The sequence below is a fragment of the Vidua macroura genome, chromosome 5, assembly GCF_024509145.1.
Source record: "Vidua macroura isolate BioBank_ID:100142 chromosome 5, ASM2450914v1, whole genome shotgun sequence".
Taxonomy (NCBI): Eukaryota; Metazoa; Chordata; class Aves; order Passeriformes; family Viduidae; genus Vidua; species Vidua macroura.
The window spans coordinates 42057817-42069806 of record NC_071575.1 but is presented as its reverse complement, the minus strand read 5'-3'; the positions used below and the strand labels follow the sequence as shown (position 1 = coordinate 42069806).

The window sequence follows — 11990 nt, the reverse complement described above, 5'->3', positions numbered from 1 at the left end:
TTATCACCCAAAATTTCAAGGCTTATCACATTACCTGACTTGATGGTCTGCATAAGACTGGAATGAAATAAGATGAAGAAATACAAAAAGTAACAACTAGTGGAAGCATCTCCAAGCCAGAGGTAGAGTGGCAGTCTGGTGAAGACGTGTCTCAAGAACAAGACCAGAAAAATATATAACGAATACAAATTCAAAGTTTATGAAATTTTATTGTTACTTTTTTGATCTACTGCTCATATTATAAAAAGACTAACACATAATTAAAATAAATAACAATGATTTTTAAAAAGGAGCATGACAGAACACATTCACACATTATACTGCTCTAAATCAGTAAGTGTGGAATGTTTAGTCACCAGCAAGTCCTTATTTTGCAAGGGTACAAGAATGGCTATACTTTTTTTTTATCCTGAACCTCTGATTAGCCTGTAGGACACAAGTCTATCTAGACCAGAAACCCATGAGAATTCTAGATATATACTCTGTATATAAACATACGTGTTATGTTTTAAAAGTCTCATAAATGACATACCTGGAATGGAGAATACATCACAGGTTTTTTCTATTTCCATCTGGAGACAAGCTTCTCCCTCATCCATGGGCAGAAGCACATTACCAAATTTTCTCTTGCTAAGCCTAGGACATCAGGATTAAGATTTCAAGACAGTAGAAGAAAATAGGAAAAGAAAGGACCAGTAAAAGTTTAAGGTTATCCTAAACTGACCATAATACATTCCTTGAATTCACTGGTCTGTTTGTAACTCCCTTGAACGAATTACATAGGTGACTGGTTGTTACGCTTAGGTGAATTTAAAAGGAATTGGCAGAGCACAGTCACAGATTCACTTCATGATGCAGCTCTGTACACTCCACTGTCAAAGGATTTTACTTATGCTATCTATATAAAAAAATATCTATGAAAACACAAAAAATTGTGTCACATTCCATTTCATCTCATAAAGTAAATCCACACATCAGACCATGAGGAAAGGATCAGGAGAGCAATGAGTGAGGACAGAAGCATAAGTCAGCTATAGCAGCCATCTCTTTCTCAGGCTGATGTTGTTTAATGATCTACATTGAATCCTCTATAAAATGTGGAAGTGTTGTTGGAAAAACAATGGAGAAAGTCTGGCAGCCTAACTAGTTTCAGGGAAAGGGTACTGGTCTTTCTCTCTTCTATAAGTGCTGGTCAGGAACTTTTAGATGAGTAATTAAAAAGATAAATTTCTGGTTTTCATAAGGAAAAGGCTGTAGAAGATATCTAAAGACAACTTTACCAGAAAATCTAAAAAAATTGAAATTTCTGCTTAGGAATAAAAGAATGTGTCCCCACAGAAAAGCTAATAATAATTTGCACAGGAATGAGAGTCTTTACTGTGGTATATCTGGACCATCTCTTTGAACCTGAATCTTCACCCTGAGAGTTGAAGATGGGATCATATTTATGCTTCTGACCATAAATTTCAGCCTGGTTTTGGGACACTTTCACTATAAAAGATTATTTTAAAATATCAAGAGGATTTTCTAACAGAGAAAGACAAAGAGTCTGATTAGTTTTTAGGATCCAGTCCTAAAGAACATTTATATTTTTCTTCACAAAATGAACAGAGAAAATCTAAGGCCTTGCCATTCCTCATCAAATGATTCTCATGTTCTGGTCAGATTTATGAAAAAGAACACAGACAAGCAATACAGAGAAATAAATACCTGAGACAGTTTAATAACTTTCCTTTATCTATGTGTATGTTATTTTTTGTTAGCTCCATATACATGGAGAAAGATATAAAACATCCATATACAGTTTTATTCACATTTAGTCACATGATGCAGCCAGTTCACAATGACTTCCCTATTTAATATAGTGTAGATTTAATCTGACTATTAGAAAACTGCCCTATTTAAAACAAGGTTCAGGGCAATAACTCCTGATTCATATATTTTCCTTCACTTATTTATTCTCTAATGAATTGTGTTTCGTATCTGGAAAGACAGAACATCTTATACATACCAAGCAATACATGTGAAATAATGCTAGAGACAGCCTAGCTATAATGAATAACACTATATCCAACTGTAATTCCCAGATGAAAAGTTAATTCAATAGTGTACCAGGTTCAGCAGATTGAAATTCTGCCTGTTCTGAATTATTCCACACACATTTTTATGAGAGATACAGTGATATTTTTGTGCTCAGGTTGATATATATGACATTTCTTGCAAAAAGAATTGCTACTGTCACTAATATCCCTTGCTGGTTTACACATTGGCTTAACCACTGATCAACACACTTTTAAAAATTCCTAGTAAAAAAAACCCTCAGATTTTCTGTATTCCAGTGGTGTCAACCTATTAAGTTTTTGCTTAATAAGTTTTTGACAATATACAAGTTCATATACAAGTTCATATCCAGAGTATATTATTAATAGCAATTATATTGCACTATGAAGAGATTATGCATTAACTAGATGATGGCTAAAGCTTCAAATATGAGGTTCATGACAGAAGCAGTTCACCTCAGTCTGTAGACTGCCTTGAGAAACTGACCCACGGAACTGTTACCTGATACAAATTCAGATTATCTCAGCATACACAAAGATATTTCCCTGTATTATTTTCAGACTATACAGATCATGGGTGTCAAACATTCAGTGCCTTACTGGAGAAAATCAATCTGAGGCTTGGTGCTTTCAAATTTATAAAATTGAGATTTTCCAATTACTTACACATTTTATATGGACATATTTCTTCAAAATTTGCACAGAATGACCCTACTTGATGCTTCTTTGCTCTCATCTGACAGGCTGTATTTATCCTGACATAATGGGTGTGCAGCTGCATTCTTCCACAATGTAAAGTTCAGACAAGTTAGAACAAACTTAGTCACTGCCTCTGTCTTGCCAGGGAAGCTCTTTCTCAGGAGCACTGCAGCAGGCAGATATGTTGTAGTATCATCCAGAGAATGGTTAGAGGGCTCTGGTAACAATTAACCTATTATTTTAGGGTTTTAAAACATGTTAAAATCATTAACCCCTTTCAGACTAAGGAATAAAAATAGCTATCATTTTATATATATATATATGTTTGATCAACTGGTCTGGAAAACCAGGAATATGATTATATATTTGTTTATGAGTAACAAAGGCTTTGTACCTAGTAAACTAAGCTGTAGCATCTCCTTGTTGGTCACAGCTATTTCATAATAACCTGAAGATGTATCACACCATGCTGGATTTTTGACATATATTACGATGTTGTATTGGCTACATATCAAAAATAACTCTCTGGGTTCACTTTTGTCAGTATCTCTGATGTTTTACATGGTTTGGCAGACAATACTACCAGAACCCTTTGATTATAATGAATGAGACAAGATCACTTAAATCTGGTTGCATTAATAAAGTACACTGATGTACAGTCCAGGATGCCAGCTAAAACTCTTGGAAAAAGGAATACAGCCAAATGTGTGGTGATGCCAAGCTATTCTATTCACAAAACAAAATAATTTTAGCTTTTCATTCTTCATATTAATGCATTTGAAGGAATTTCCTACTTATAAAGCTGAATTAATAATGTTATAATAATGTTGGCTTGATAATGCAGGCTCAACTCCTGCAGCAGTTCAGTTGCGTCGACCATCTCATCTCTGAAACTAGACAGGGCAAGAAAAGAAAAAAAAAAGAAAAAAGAAAAAAAGAAGAAAAAATAAGAAATAAGAAATAAGAAATAAGAAATAAAAAAGAAAAAAAGAAAAAAATAAAAAAGAAAAAGGAAAGAGGAAGAGGAAGAGGAAAAGGAAAAGGAAAAGGAAAAGGAAAAGGAAAAGGAAAAGGAAAAGGAAAAGGAAAAGGAAAAGGAAAAGGAAAAGGAAGGGCAGGGCAAGGGCAGGGCAGGGAAGGGAAGGGCAGGGAAGGGCAGGGAAGGGAAGGGAAGGGAAGGGAAGGGAAGGGAAGGGAAGGGAAGGGAAGGGAAGGGAAGGGAAGGGAAGGGAAGGGAAGGGAAGGGAAGGGAAGGGAAGGGAAGGGAAGGGAAGGGAAGGGAAGGGAAGGGAAGGGAAGGGAAGGGAAGGGAAGGGAAGGGAAGGGAAGGGAAGGGAAGGGAAGGGAAGGGAAGGGAAGGGAAGGGAAGGGAAGGGAAGGGAAGGGAAGGGAAGGGAAGGGAAGGGAAGGGAAGGGAAGGGAAGGGAAGGGAAGGGGACCACTGTCCATCTTTGCTCAGGAAGTAGCTTTTTAACTTAGTGCCCTAGCAGAATGTGTGCATTAGTCCAATGGAACAGCCATCTCTAGCTCTCAGCTTTACCAAACAGACCTCAATTAAATATCGCAACATAGGAGACTTTTTGTTGTCTTACTTCTAGGAAGTCAGAATGCCAGTTGTTGTCACTGGCTCTGAAAAGGCTGGGACTAGTACAGCATCTGTTTAGGTTACCTGAATATCTCCAAAAACTCAGCTTTGGAAAGGCTGGAAAATAATGTAGGCTTTGTGGAAAATTAATGCAGTGAGAAAACAAAAGATGAACGTAAATCCCAGTATACTGAATCCACAAGTAAATAGGTTCAGATAAAGCAACAACAAATAAAAGCATACCTTTATGGAAAGGCTGAAGCAAAAAAAAAAAAAAAAAAATTAAATTAATTGAAAAGTAAATGATAGAATTAGAAAGCACAACGGACAGAGATAGGTTATGCATGCTGACTTTAGATTAAAATGCCTTAAGCTATCCCAGCATAATTTAGAATGTATTGGATAAAATATGCTCTGCTTTCAGCTGCTTAAAATCGTGATCTGGTATAATGTTTGCCAGAATTAAAAGTACAAAACTAAAAAATCTTAAGTCAGTTCTGAGAAGAAAGGAATGAAAATAAACTGCACTAAAATTCTACAGATATTTGTCTTGCTTGATGCTTTAAGTCACACAGCACTACTACCCTTTTATAAAGGAGTATTACATGTTGTGTGAAAGTGAACACTCAGAAATAATATATTCATACAGTGGTTCTTGTGGGAAGAGAAAATCTCTTTCAAAAGTGATAGAGAAGGTTGCTAGAAAGTGTGGGTTGTCAAGAGAAGTTGCAAGTTTTCCCTGTGTGTGACTGTAAATTGTACTCAAGTAAACTATGGATTCAATTAGTACTTAAGATTTCATCTTATGTTACCTTCACAGGACTTGCTACATTTCAGAAACAAGTTTTTAAAGATTTTGCTGAGTTTTTTATTATTTTTATTAGATCCCCATTTCAGTAAATATTAACTTTAGCAATTTTTCCAAATATTCTTTCTCTGCATATCAGCTGACTGCTTTACATCTCTTGATGTTTGTGGGGCAACAAGAACCAGCATATCACAGAGCTTTAGGAGAGCTGTACTCCCATCCCACAGCTCTGATAGGGCCACCTACATAGTGAAGTTGGTTGGAAAGCTTATAGGACAGGACATTTTGGAAATTGTTGTGATCAGAAAAACAGCAGGCACCAAGGTCAAATTGTCAGTCGAGATCTAAAAAAATACAAGAAAAGAGAGATCCAGAGACAAGAAGACTCAAAGAAATACATGTGATCAACATATATATGAAATATATGATATCATTATTCTGTAAGGAAACAGTGCAAATCATGTGTACTGCATAAGTATGTACATTTTGGAAGGATAAAAGGACAGATTATATAAATGCAAATTACATTCATTTCAGCCTGCATCATAAACAATGGTATCGGAGATGTCAAATGAAGGACCATTCGTTTTCTTGACTAGTGGATGAACTGAAACAACTCTCTCCTTTTTCTTTCTCAGTACTGATAGTAACAAATCCTAATAAAACTAGGACTTTGATGAGCCATTAAGATTCCAAATTCCGCTGTTCATATTCACATTAAGTGGTATTTTAATCTGTGCAGAGCTGAACAGTTATTGGGAAAATTTGCAGAATAAATGCAGAGATAATGTAGATTATTGCACTTACCTTTAATAAAGGGTTTGAATGTATTCTATGGGCTTTTTAAATAAATGACTTATAAACAAGGAAAAAAGTAAAATATGGAAATATGACAGGGAAGATTTATGGGGTAAGGTTTTATTTAACAAGAAAATTGGAGAGACTGAATCTTGTCTTGAAAACTAATGCTAAATTACATACAATAACTATTGTACTCTATTATATATATGGGTCAATAATTTAATAATATGAATTGTGTACAAGTGTATTTCAACAAGGAAGGGAATGTTTATAAGGAGAAATAATAAATATTATTAGACCATCTATGCTAGTTGAAGAAAAAAATTTAAAACTTTCAGACGGAACCCCTTTGAATAAACTATTTTGTGTAGTAAATGAAATGTACACATACACACACACATACACACATATACATCTCCAAATGTCATGTCTACTGTTCTCAGCACTTTTCTGCTTCTTTTGCAACATATAAACTTCCAAAAGACAAAACATGATAGGTGCTATACAAATAAAAGGAGCTCTGAATTTGGGTGAAAGAGCGTATTTTTGTCTTCTAAACTGAGCATAGCGGGGGGTCTTTGAATAATTCACAGTGGATGACATCACCTGAGTTCTACTGTGGTAGTTTGCTGAAGCTGGAAAGTAATGTGCTTTGACTTCATCTACCAAAAAAAAAAAAAAAAATCAGTCCAACTTTGTTCTATAGGCATTTCTTATGTCAAGCAGCAGCATCTGTGATTTCCATCAGGAACCATCCAAAAATAAAAACAATAACAATTTAAAAGAACAAAGCCCAATAACTGTGGAACCCCTTCACAGCATAATATCACACTTTTGGGCACTCATCTGTGTGAAAAATGGAAACTTTCTTGCTTTTGCTGGCTTCTACTTCACTGGATGTACCCAGAAGTCTCAGAGAATCACTTGCTAATTAGGTTAGTGTCTTAAAGGTTTTGCAATATTCGAGGAGGTACAAGGACACACTCATCCTTCTGGACTTAGTTTTGAAATAGTAATGTGGCTTCCACCTAGGATATGCCAAAAGGAGGAGGCATTTGCAGACAACCAAGTCAACCACTGAAAAAAATTGATACAATAAAAGCAAAACTCTGGAACTGTTTTTCAAAAAAACACATTTTTGGGACATCTCTGAAGAGCAAGAATTCTTCTTTATTCGATCAAGTAAAAATAAAGTATTGTCATTACCATGACTTAGAGTGGAGCCAGTGAGAAAAAAAATTACTGGACTTAGATCAGAAAGCATTACCTAGAATTCCTGAAGGTGCTTTTACAGATCTAAGTGTACATACAGAAGTGTTGAGGATCCTGAAGTGTACATACAGAAGTGTTAAGGAAGGAATTATTTCTCCATCTCTAGCATTTTTTCTAGAGTATGTTAATCTTTCACTATAAAATACCAGTCTTTTCTGAAATTTGAATATTAGAAATTTTGTGATGCATTGTGTCTTCCTTTGGTTTCAAACAACACACAAATCATCAAATGAGAAAAGTGAGAAATATGTCATCTCCCCTACAAACATAGAAGAAAAAGCCTTTTGGCAGGGTAAACAATCTGCCACAGGCATCTACTTATCAGTTGATAAAAGAGAACTTCCTTTGTGGAATTCTATTAATCCCTTTACCAACCTGCCAATAATGTTATTCTCTAGAAATCTAGTTTTATTTATTTATAGTCTGCAGAGTGTATTTTCTTCTCTGCCAATTAAATAGAACAGCTCTGTCAGGTCAACTATATATATGAAACTTCAATAAGTTGTCATGAAGACCGTATTTGATGCTCAAATTAAAATATGCTTTGCAACGTAAAAGCATGCACATTAAATCAAAAAATGTATTTTAAATGCTCTTTCACAGTTGTAGATACATAAAAATTTATGCATACTGAAAATGCCGGGCTGGTTTTGCACATAAATGTAGGAAGACTTATGTGTTTAAATTTCTATTTAGTTTTTTTTGAATGATCACCTCATTAAATATACAAAGTATGATTTACCACAAATCCCATGTCTTTACTACTCAAGCTTCAAGTATATTTATCTAAATGTAGTTAATAGATATGGTAAATGCTTTTTTCTCTTTTGAGTTTGCAAGTTGGCTTCTTTTCAAATATTGAATTTAATGTCGATTTAATGGACTGGGAGAGATACAAAGCAAGTTCCCAGACAATACAAAACTGGGAGGAGCTGTTGACTCCCTGGAAGGCAGGGAGTCCCTGCAGAGAGACCTCAACAAATGAGAGGGCTGGGCAATCAGCAACTGTATGAAGTCCAACAAGAGAAAGTGCTGGATTCTGCACCTGGGTTAGGACAGCCTTGAGTGTATGGACAAACTGGGGAATGAGAAGCTGGAAAGCCGAGCTGTGGAAAGGGACCTAGTGTCCTGGTTGATGGCAAGTTGGATGAGTCAGCAGTGCCCTGGTAGCCAGGAGGGCCAGCCCTGTCCTGGGGTTCATCAGGCACAGCATCACCAGCTGGGCAAGGGAGGGGATTGTCCTGCTCTGCTCTGCACTGGGGCAGCCTCACCTCGAGTGCTGGGGCAGTTTTGGGTGCCACATTAAGCTATTAGAGGGGAGGGCAGCAAAGATAGCAGATAGATAGACTTCATTGCAATCTGCAACTTCCTTGTGAGGGGAGGAGAGGCAGGCACTGATCTCTGCTCTGTGGTGACCAGTGACAGGATCTGAGGGAATGGCCTGAAGTTGTGTCAGGGAAGGTGTAGGTAAGTGTCGCCACAGGCCCCTAGCCAGGTAATAATTAACATTGGCTAATAATAATTAACATTGACTCCATGATTTCAGAAGGCTGATCAATTGCTTTATTATTATCCTATACTATATTATACTAAAATGCGTAAGAAATTCAGTAACCCTTACAGCCAGTCCGATACAGCTTTGACCTAATTGGTCAATCCATCCAAACAATCCAGTGATTAAGAAATCACCCTTTGGTAAACAAATCTCCATAACTCATTCCACATGTGCACAACAACAGGTGCAACAAGTGAAGATAAGAATTGTTTCTCATTCTTTTCTCTGATTTTCTCACAACCTTCCCCGGGAAAATGCCTGGGAAAGTCTGTGCCTGCTCTCTGTGGCCAGAGAGCTGCTGCCATAGGTAAGATATTAGAAAAAGGCACTTGACCCAGGGGGTGGTTGGGCACTGGAAGAGGCTCCCAGGAAAGTGGTCACAGCACCAGCCTGGCAAGAGTTCAAGAAGCGTTTGGACAATACTCTTGGGCACACGGTGTGACTTTGGGCATGATTCTGTGCAGGACAAGGAATTGGACTCAATGATCCTTTAAGGTCCCTTCCAACTCAGCTTACCCTGTAATTCTTTAAAAAAAAAAAAATCTTATTTTTGTTTTAGAATTGAAAAATTTTATACTTAAAGTGAATATTTGCATATAAAGAGACCTGAACAGAGTAGGGGAGAATTCCTAACTTTGCTACTGTTGATTCCAGCAGGGCAAAGCACTTAATCGCAGTGGTCCGCTCCAGGTCACTTATTATTGGAGCATCCCCATGTCAGTCTTGTGGCCACCCCCCTGTCCGTTCCTGAGAGTTCTGTGTCTGTTACCCCATCCCTGCATTCCCATTTGTCACAGAACCCTGTACACACCCCTATCGTGTTCCCTTTGGTTGCCGTGGGCCGCGTCATCCTCCCATTGCCTGTCCCCATTGGGCGAGGGGGCTTCCGCCCCTGTCTCCCCGCCCCCTATAAAACTCCATGCACCCCTTTGTTCTGCCGCCATCTTGTCCACGCAGGCACCGGCAACGGACGCTGCTCTCCACTGCAGCCACCACGCAGCAATAAAAGTTCTCCAGCCAACCGCAGGGCAGGGTGTGCCTTCCTTCGCCTCTTTACCTCCTCCCAGTGTTGGTTGCATAGCACGGCAGCCCACGCGGAGGCTCAGCGCTAGAGCCTCCAAACCAGCGGCAGCCCCGGACTCCCGTGTGATACGCTGAGCCTAGCCGGGCTCCCTGAGCCACTCGGGACCGGGAAAAAAGAATGCAATGACGCACTTAATAATGGACTGAGGTTCAATGTGGTTTTAAAGTGTAAGTCAATTTCACCTAGCCTTGACCATCTGTACTGGTTTTGACTAAGATAGGGCTAAATTTATCAGTAGTATCTTGTATGGGGCTATGTTCTGGGTTTGTGCTGAGAACAGTGTTGGTAACACAGGAATGTTTTTGCTACTCCTGGGCAGTGCTGACACAGAGTCAAGGCCTTTCCTGTCTCTCACCCTACCCCATTATAGGCTGAGAGTGCACAAGAGGCTGGAAGGCAATACTGCTGACCCCAAGTGACCCAAGAGATATTCCTGACCAAATGGTGTCATGCTGGTATCATGTATATAAAGCTGAAGGGAAGAGGGAGAAAGTGGGGAAGTGATGGTGTTTTTCTACCAACTGGCCATTGGCTCCACGCAAGATGGAGCCCTAGTCTCCTGGTGATTGTTGAACACATGCCTGCCCATGGGAAGCAGTGAATTAATTCCTTGTTTTGCTTTTGCTTGTGTGTGCAGCTTTTGCTTTACCTATAAAACTGTCCTTCTCTCAACTTATGAATTTTCTCACCCCTATCCCACAAGAGCAAAGTAAGCAAATGGCAAGTGGCTGTGTGGGGCTTAGTTGTTGTCTAGGGTAAAATCATTACAACATCCAAAGGCCAAAAGTCAAGCCCAAGCTCTTTTATACCCCAGTAATCAGCAGGAGAGAGAGAGCACATCCATATGGTGTCTATTCATATTATATTGAGGCACATTACACCTCCTAATAAGATATCCTTTGTTTTGTCAGAAGGACTATCTAGCTGTTTTGACAGCAAGTCAAGAATAATACCTGGCTGAACATGTACTCATCAGATTAGCCTGACTCTGTATCCAGACAATGACGCTATTGGAACTGCTCAGTCACTTTAGCCTTTTAATAAATAAAGGATGTATGCTGTAAAAGACTTGTTCATCTGCTTTATGCAAGGAGTAGGCACTGTCTATCTATCTGTCTTTTTAGCAATGGGATTCACATTGTAGTGGGAGCTGGTATTTAACACAAGTAAAGCTAAACTGGAAAAATTTCACCTGAGGCACTTTGCCAATTAAAGATGAAAATACATTATTCTTTTGGTTAAGTGATGGAATCAACAGAGAAATTATCTGGTGTAACAGTAAAAAGAAATTCAATTATTAATGTGCAAATTTGATACTCTACAGCAAAATTTAAAAATTAAAAATGCAACAGAATGCAACAGAAATTATGGAACCTTAATTAAAGGCTGGTAATTTTTTTTTCTTTATAATATAAAAAACTAATAAAATATTGATGATAGTTTATTAGAGGAGCCTTCTCTGGTTAACTAAAAAAAATTCTACTCTACAAACATTTTCTCTGCGCAATTTATTTGTCCTGTAACTTTGCCAGGTTTGACAGGAAGAATGTGCATTGGGTCATATTTACTTGTAATTCACTTGAAGAACTAGAAACCCTTCCCAGAAAAGAGCCAAAAGGATCAAAAACACCAGCAAATTTTTCTGTGTCCTGAGGAAAACCATACAGGGAAAAAAGGCATGTCAGGAAAACTCATCCTGTTTATCACTTCCTGCTACACCATTGCACTGGAAAAGATATGCAAGAGAGGACTATGCTTTTCTGGGGACTCTGCCATTTAATTTACCAGCTAACCACCAAGGAAAAAGATTTCTGCCTTCGCTCTTCCTTATTTAATTTTACTTTCCCTCTTTTTTCTCTCATTCATATGGATTCCTTCCTCCCTCCTTCACTCCAAGTAACTTTAAAGTCAATTTATGCCATCATCTGTGGACCTCACAAATAAAATTTTATGCACATATCTCATCGTCCTTTCAACAGCACTTAAATATTGATTAAACATGAGAATCTAAAGATGTCCTAAACAGGGGTAAATTAAACACCTTTAGATGCTTTCTGAACTTAAACTGAAAATGTGACGCAAATCTCATGAGCAACAGGCTTAGTGATCCAAAGATAGCACCACAG

General features: G+C 37.9%; 1 long non-coding RNA gene across 1 annotated transcript; it reads left to right on the top strand.

Moving 5' to 3' along the window:
* Positions 1-9475: 9475 nt before the first annotated feature.
* LOC128807881 (uncharacterized) lies at positions 9476-10356 on the top strand. Its single transcript, XR_008437305.1, has 2 exons — positions 9476-10031; positions 10235-10356. It is a non-coding gene; the product is annotated as an uncharacterized LOC128807881 (long non-coding RNA).
* The last annotated feature ends 1634 nt before the right edge of the window (positions 10357-11990 follow it).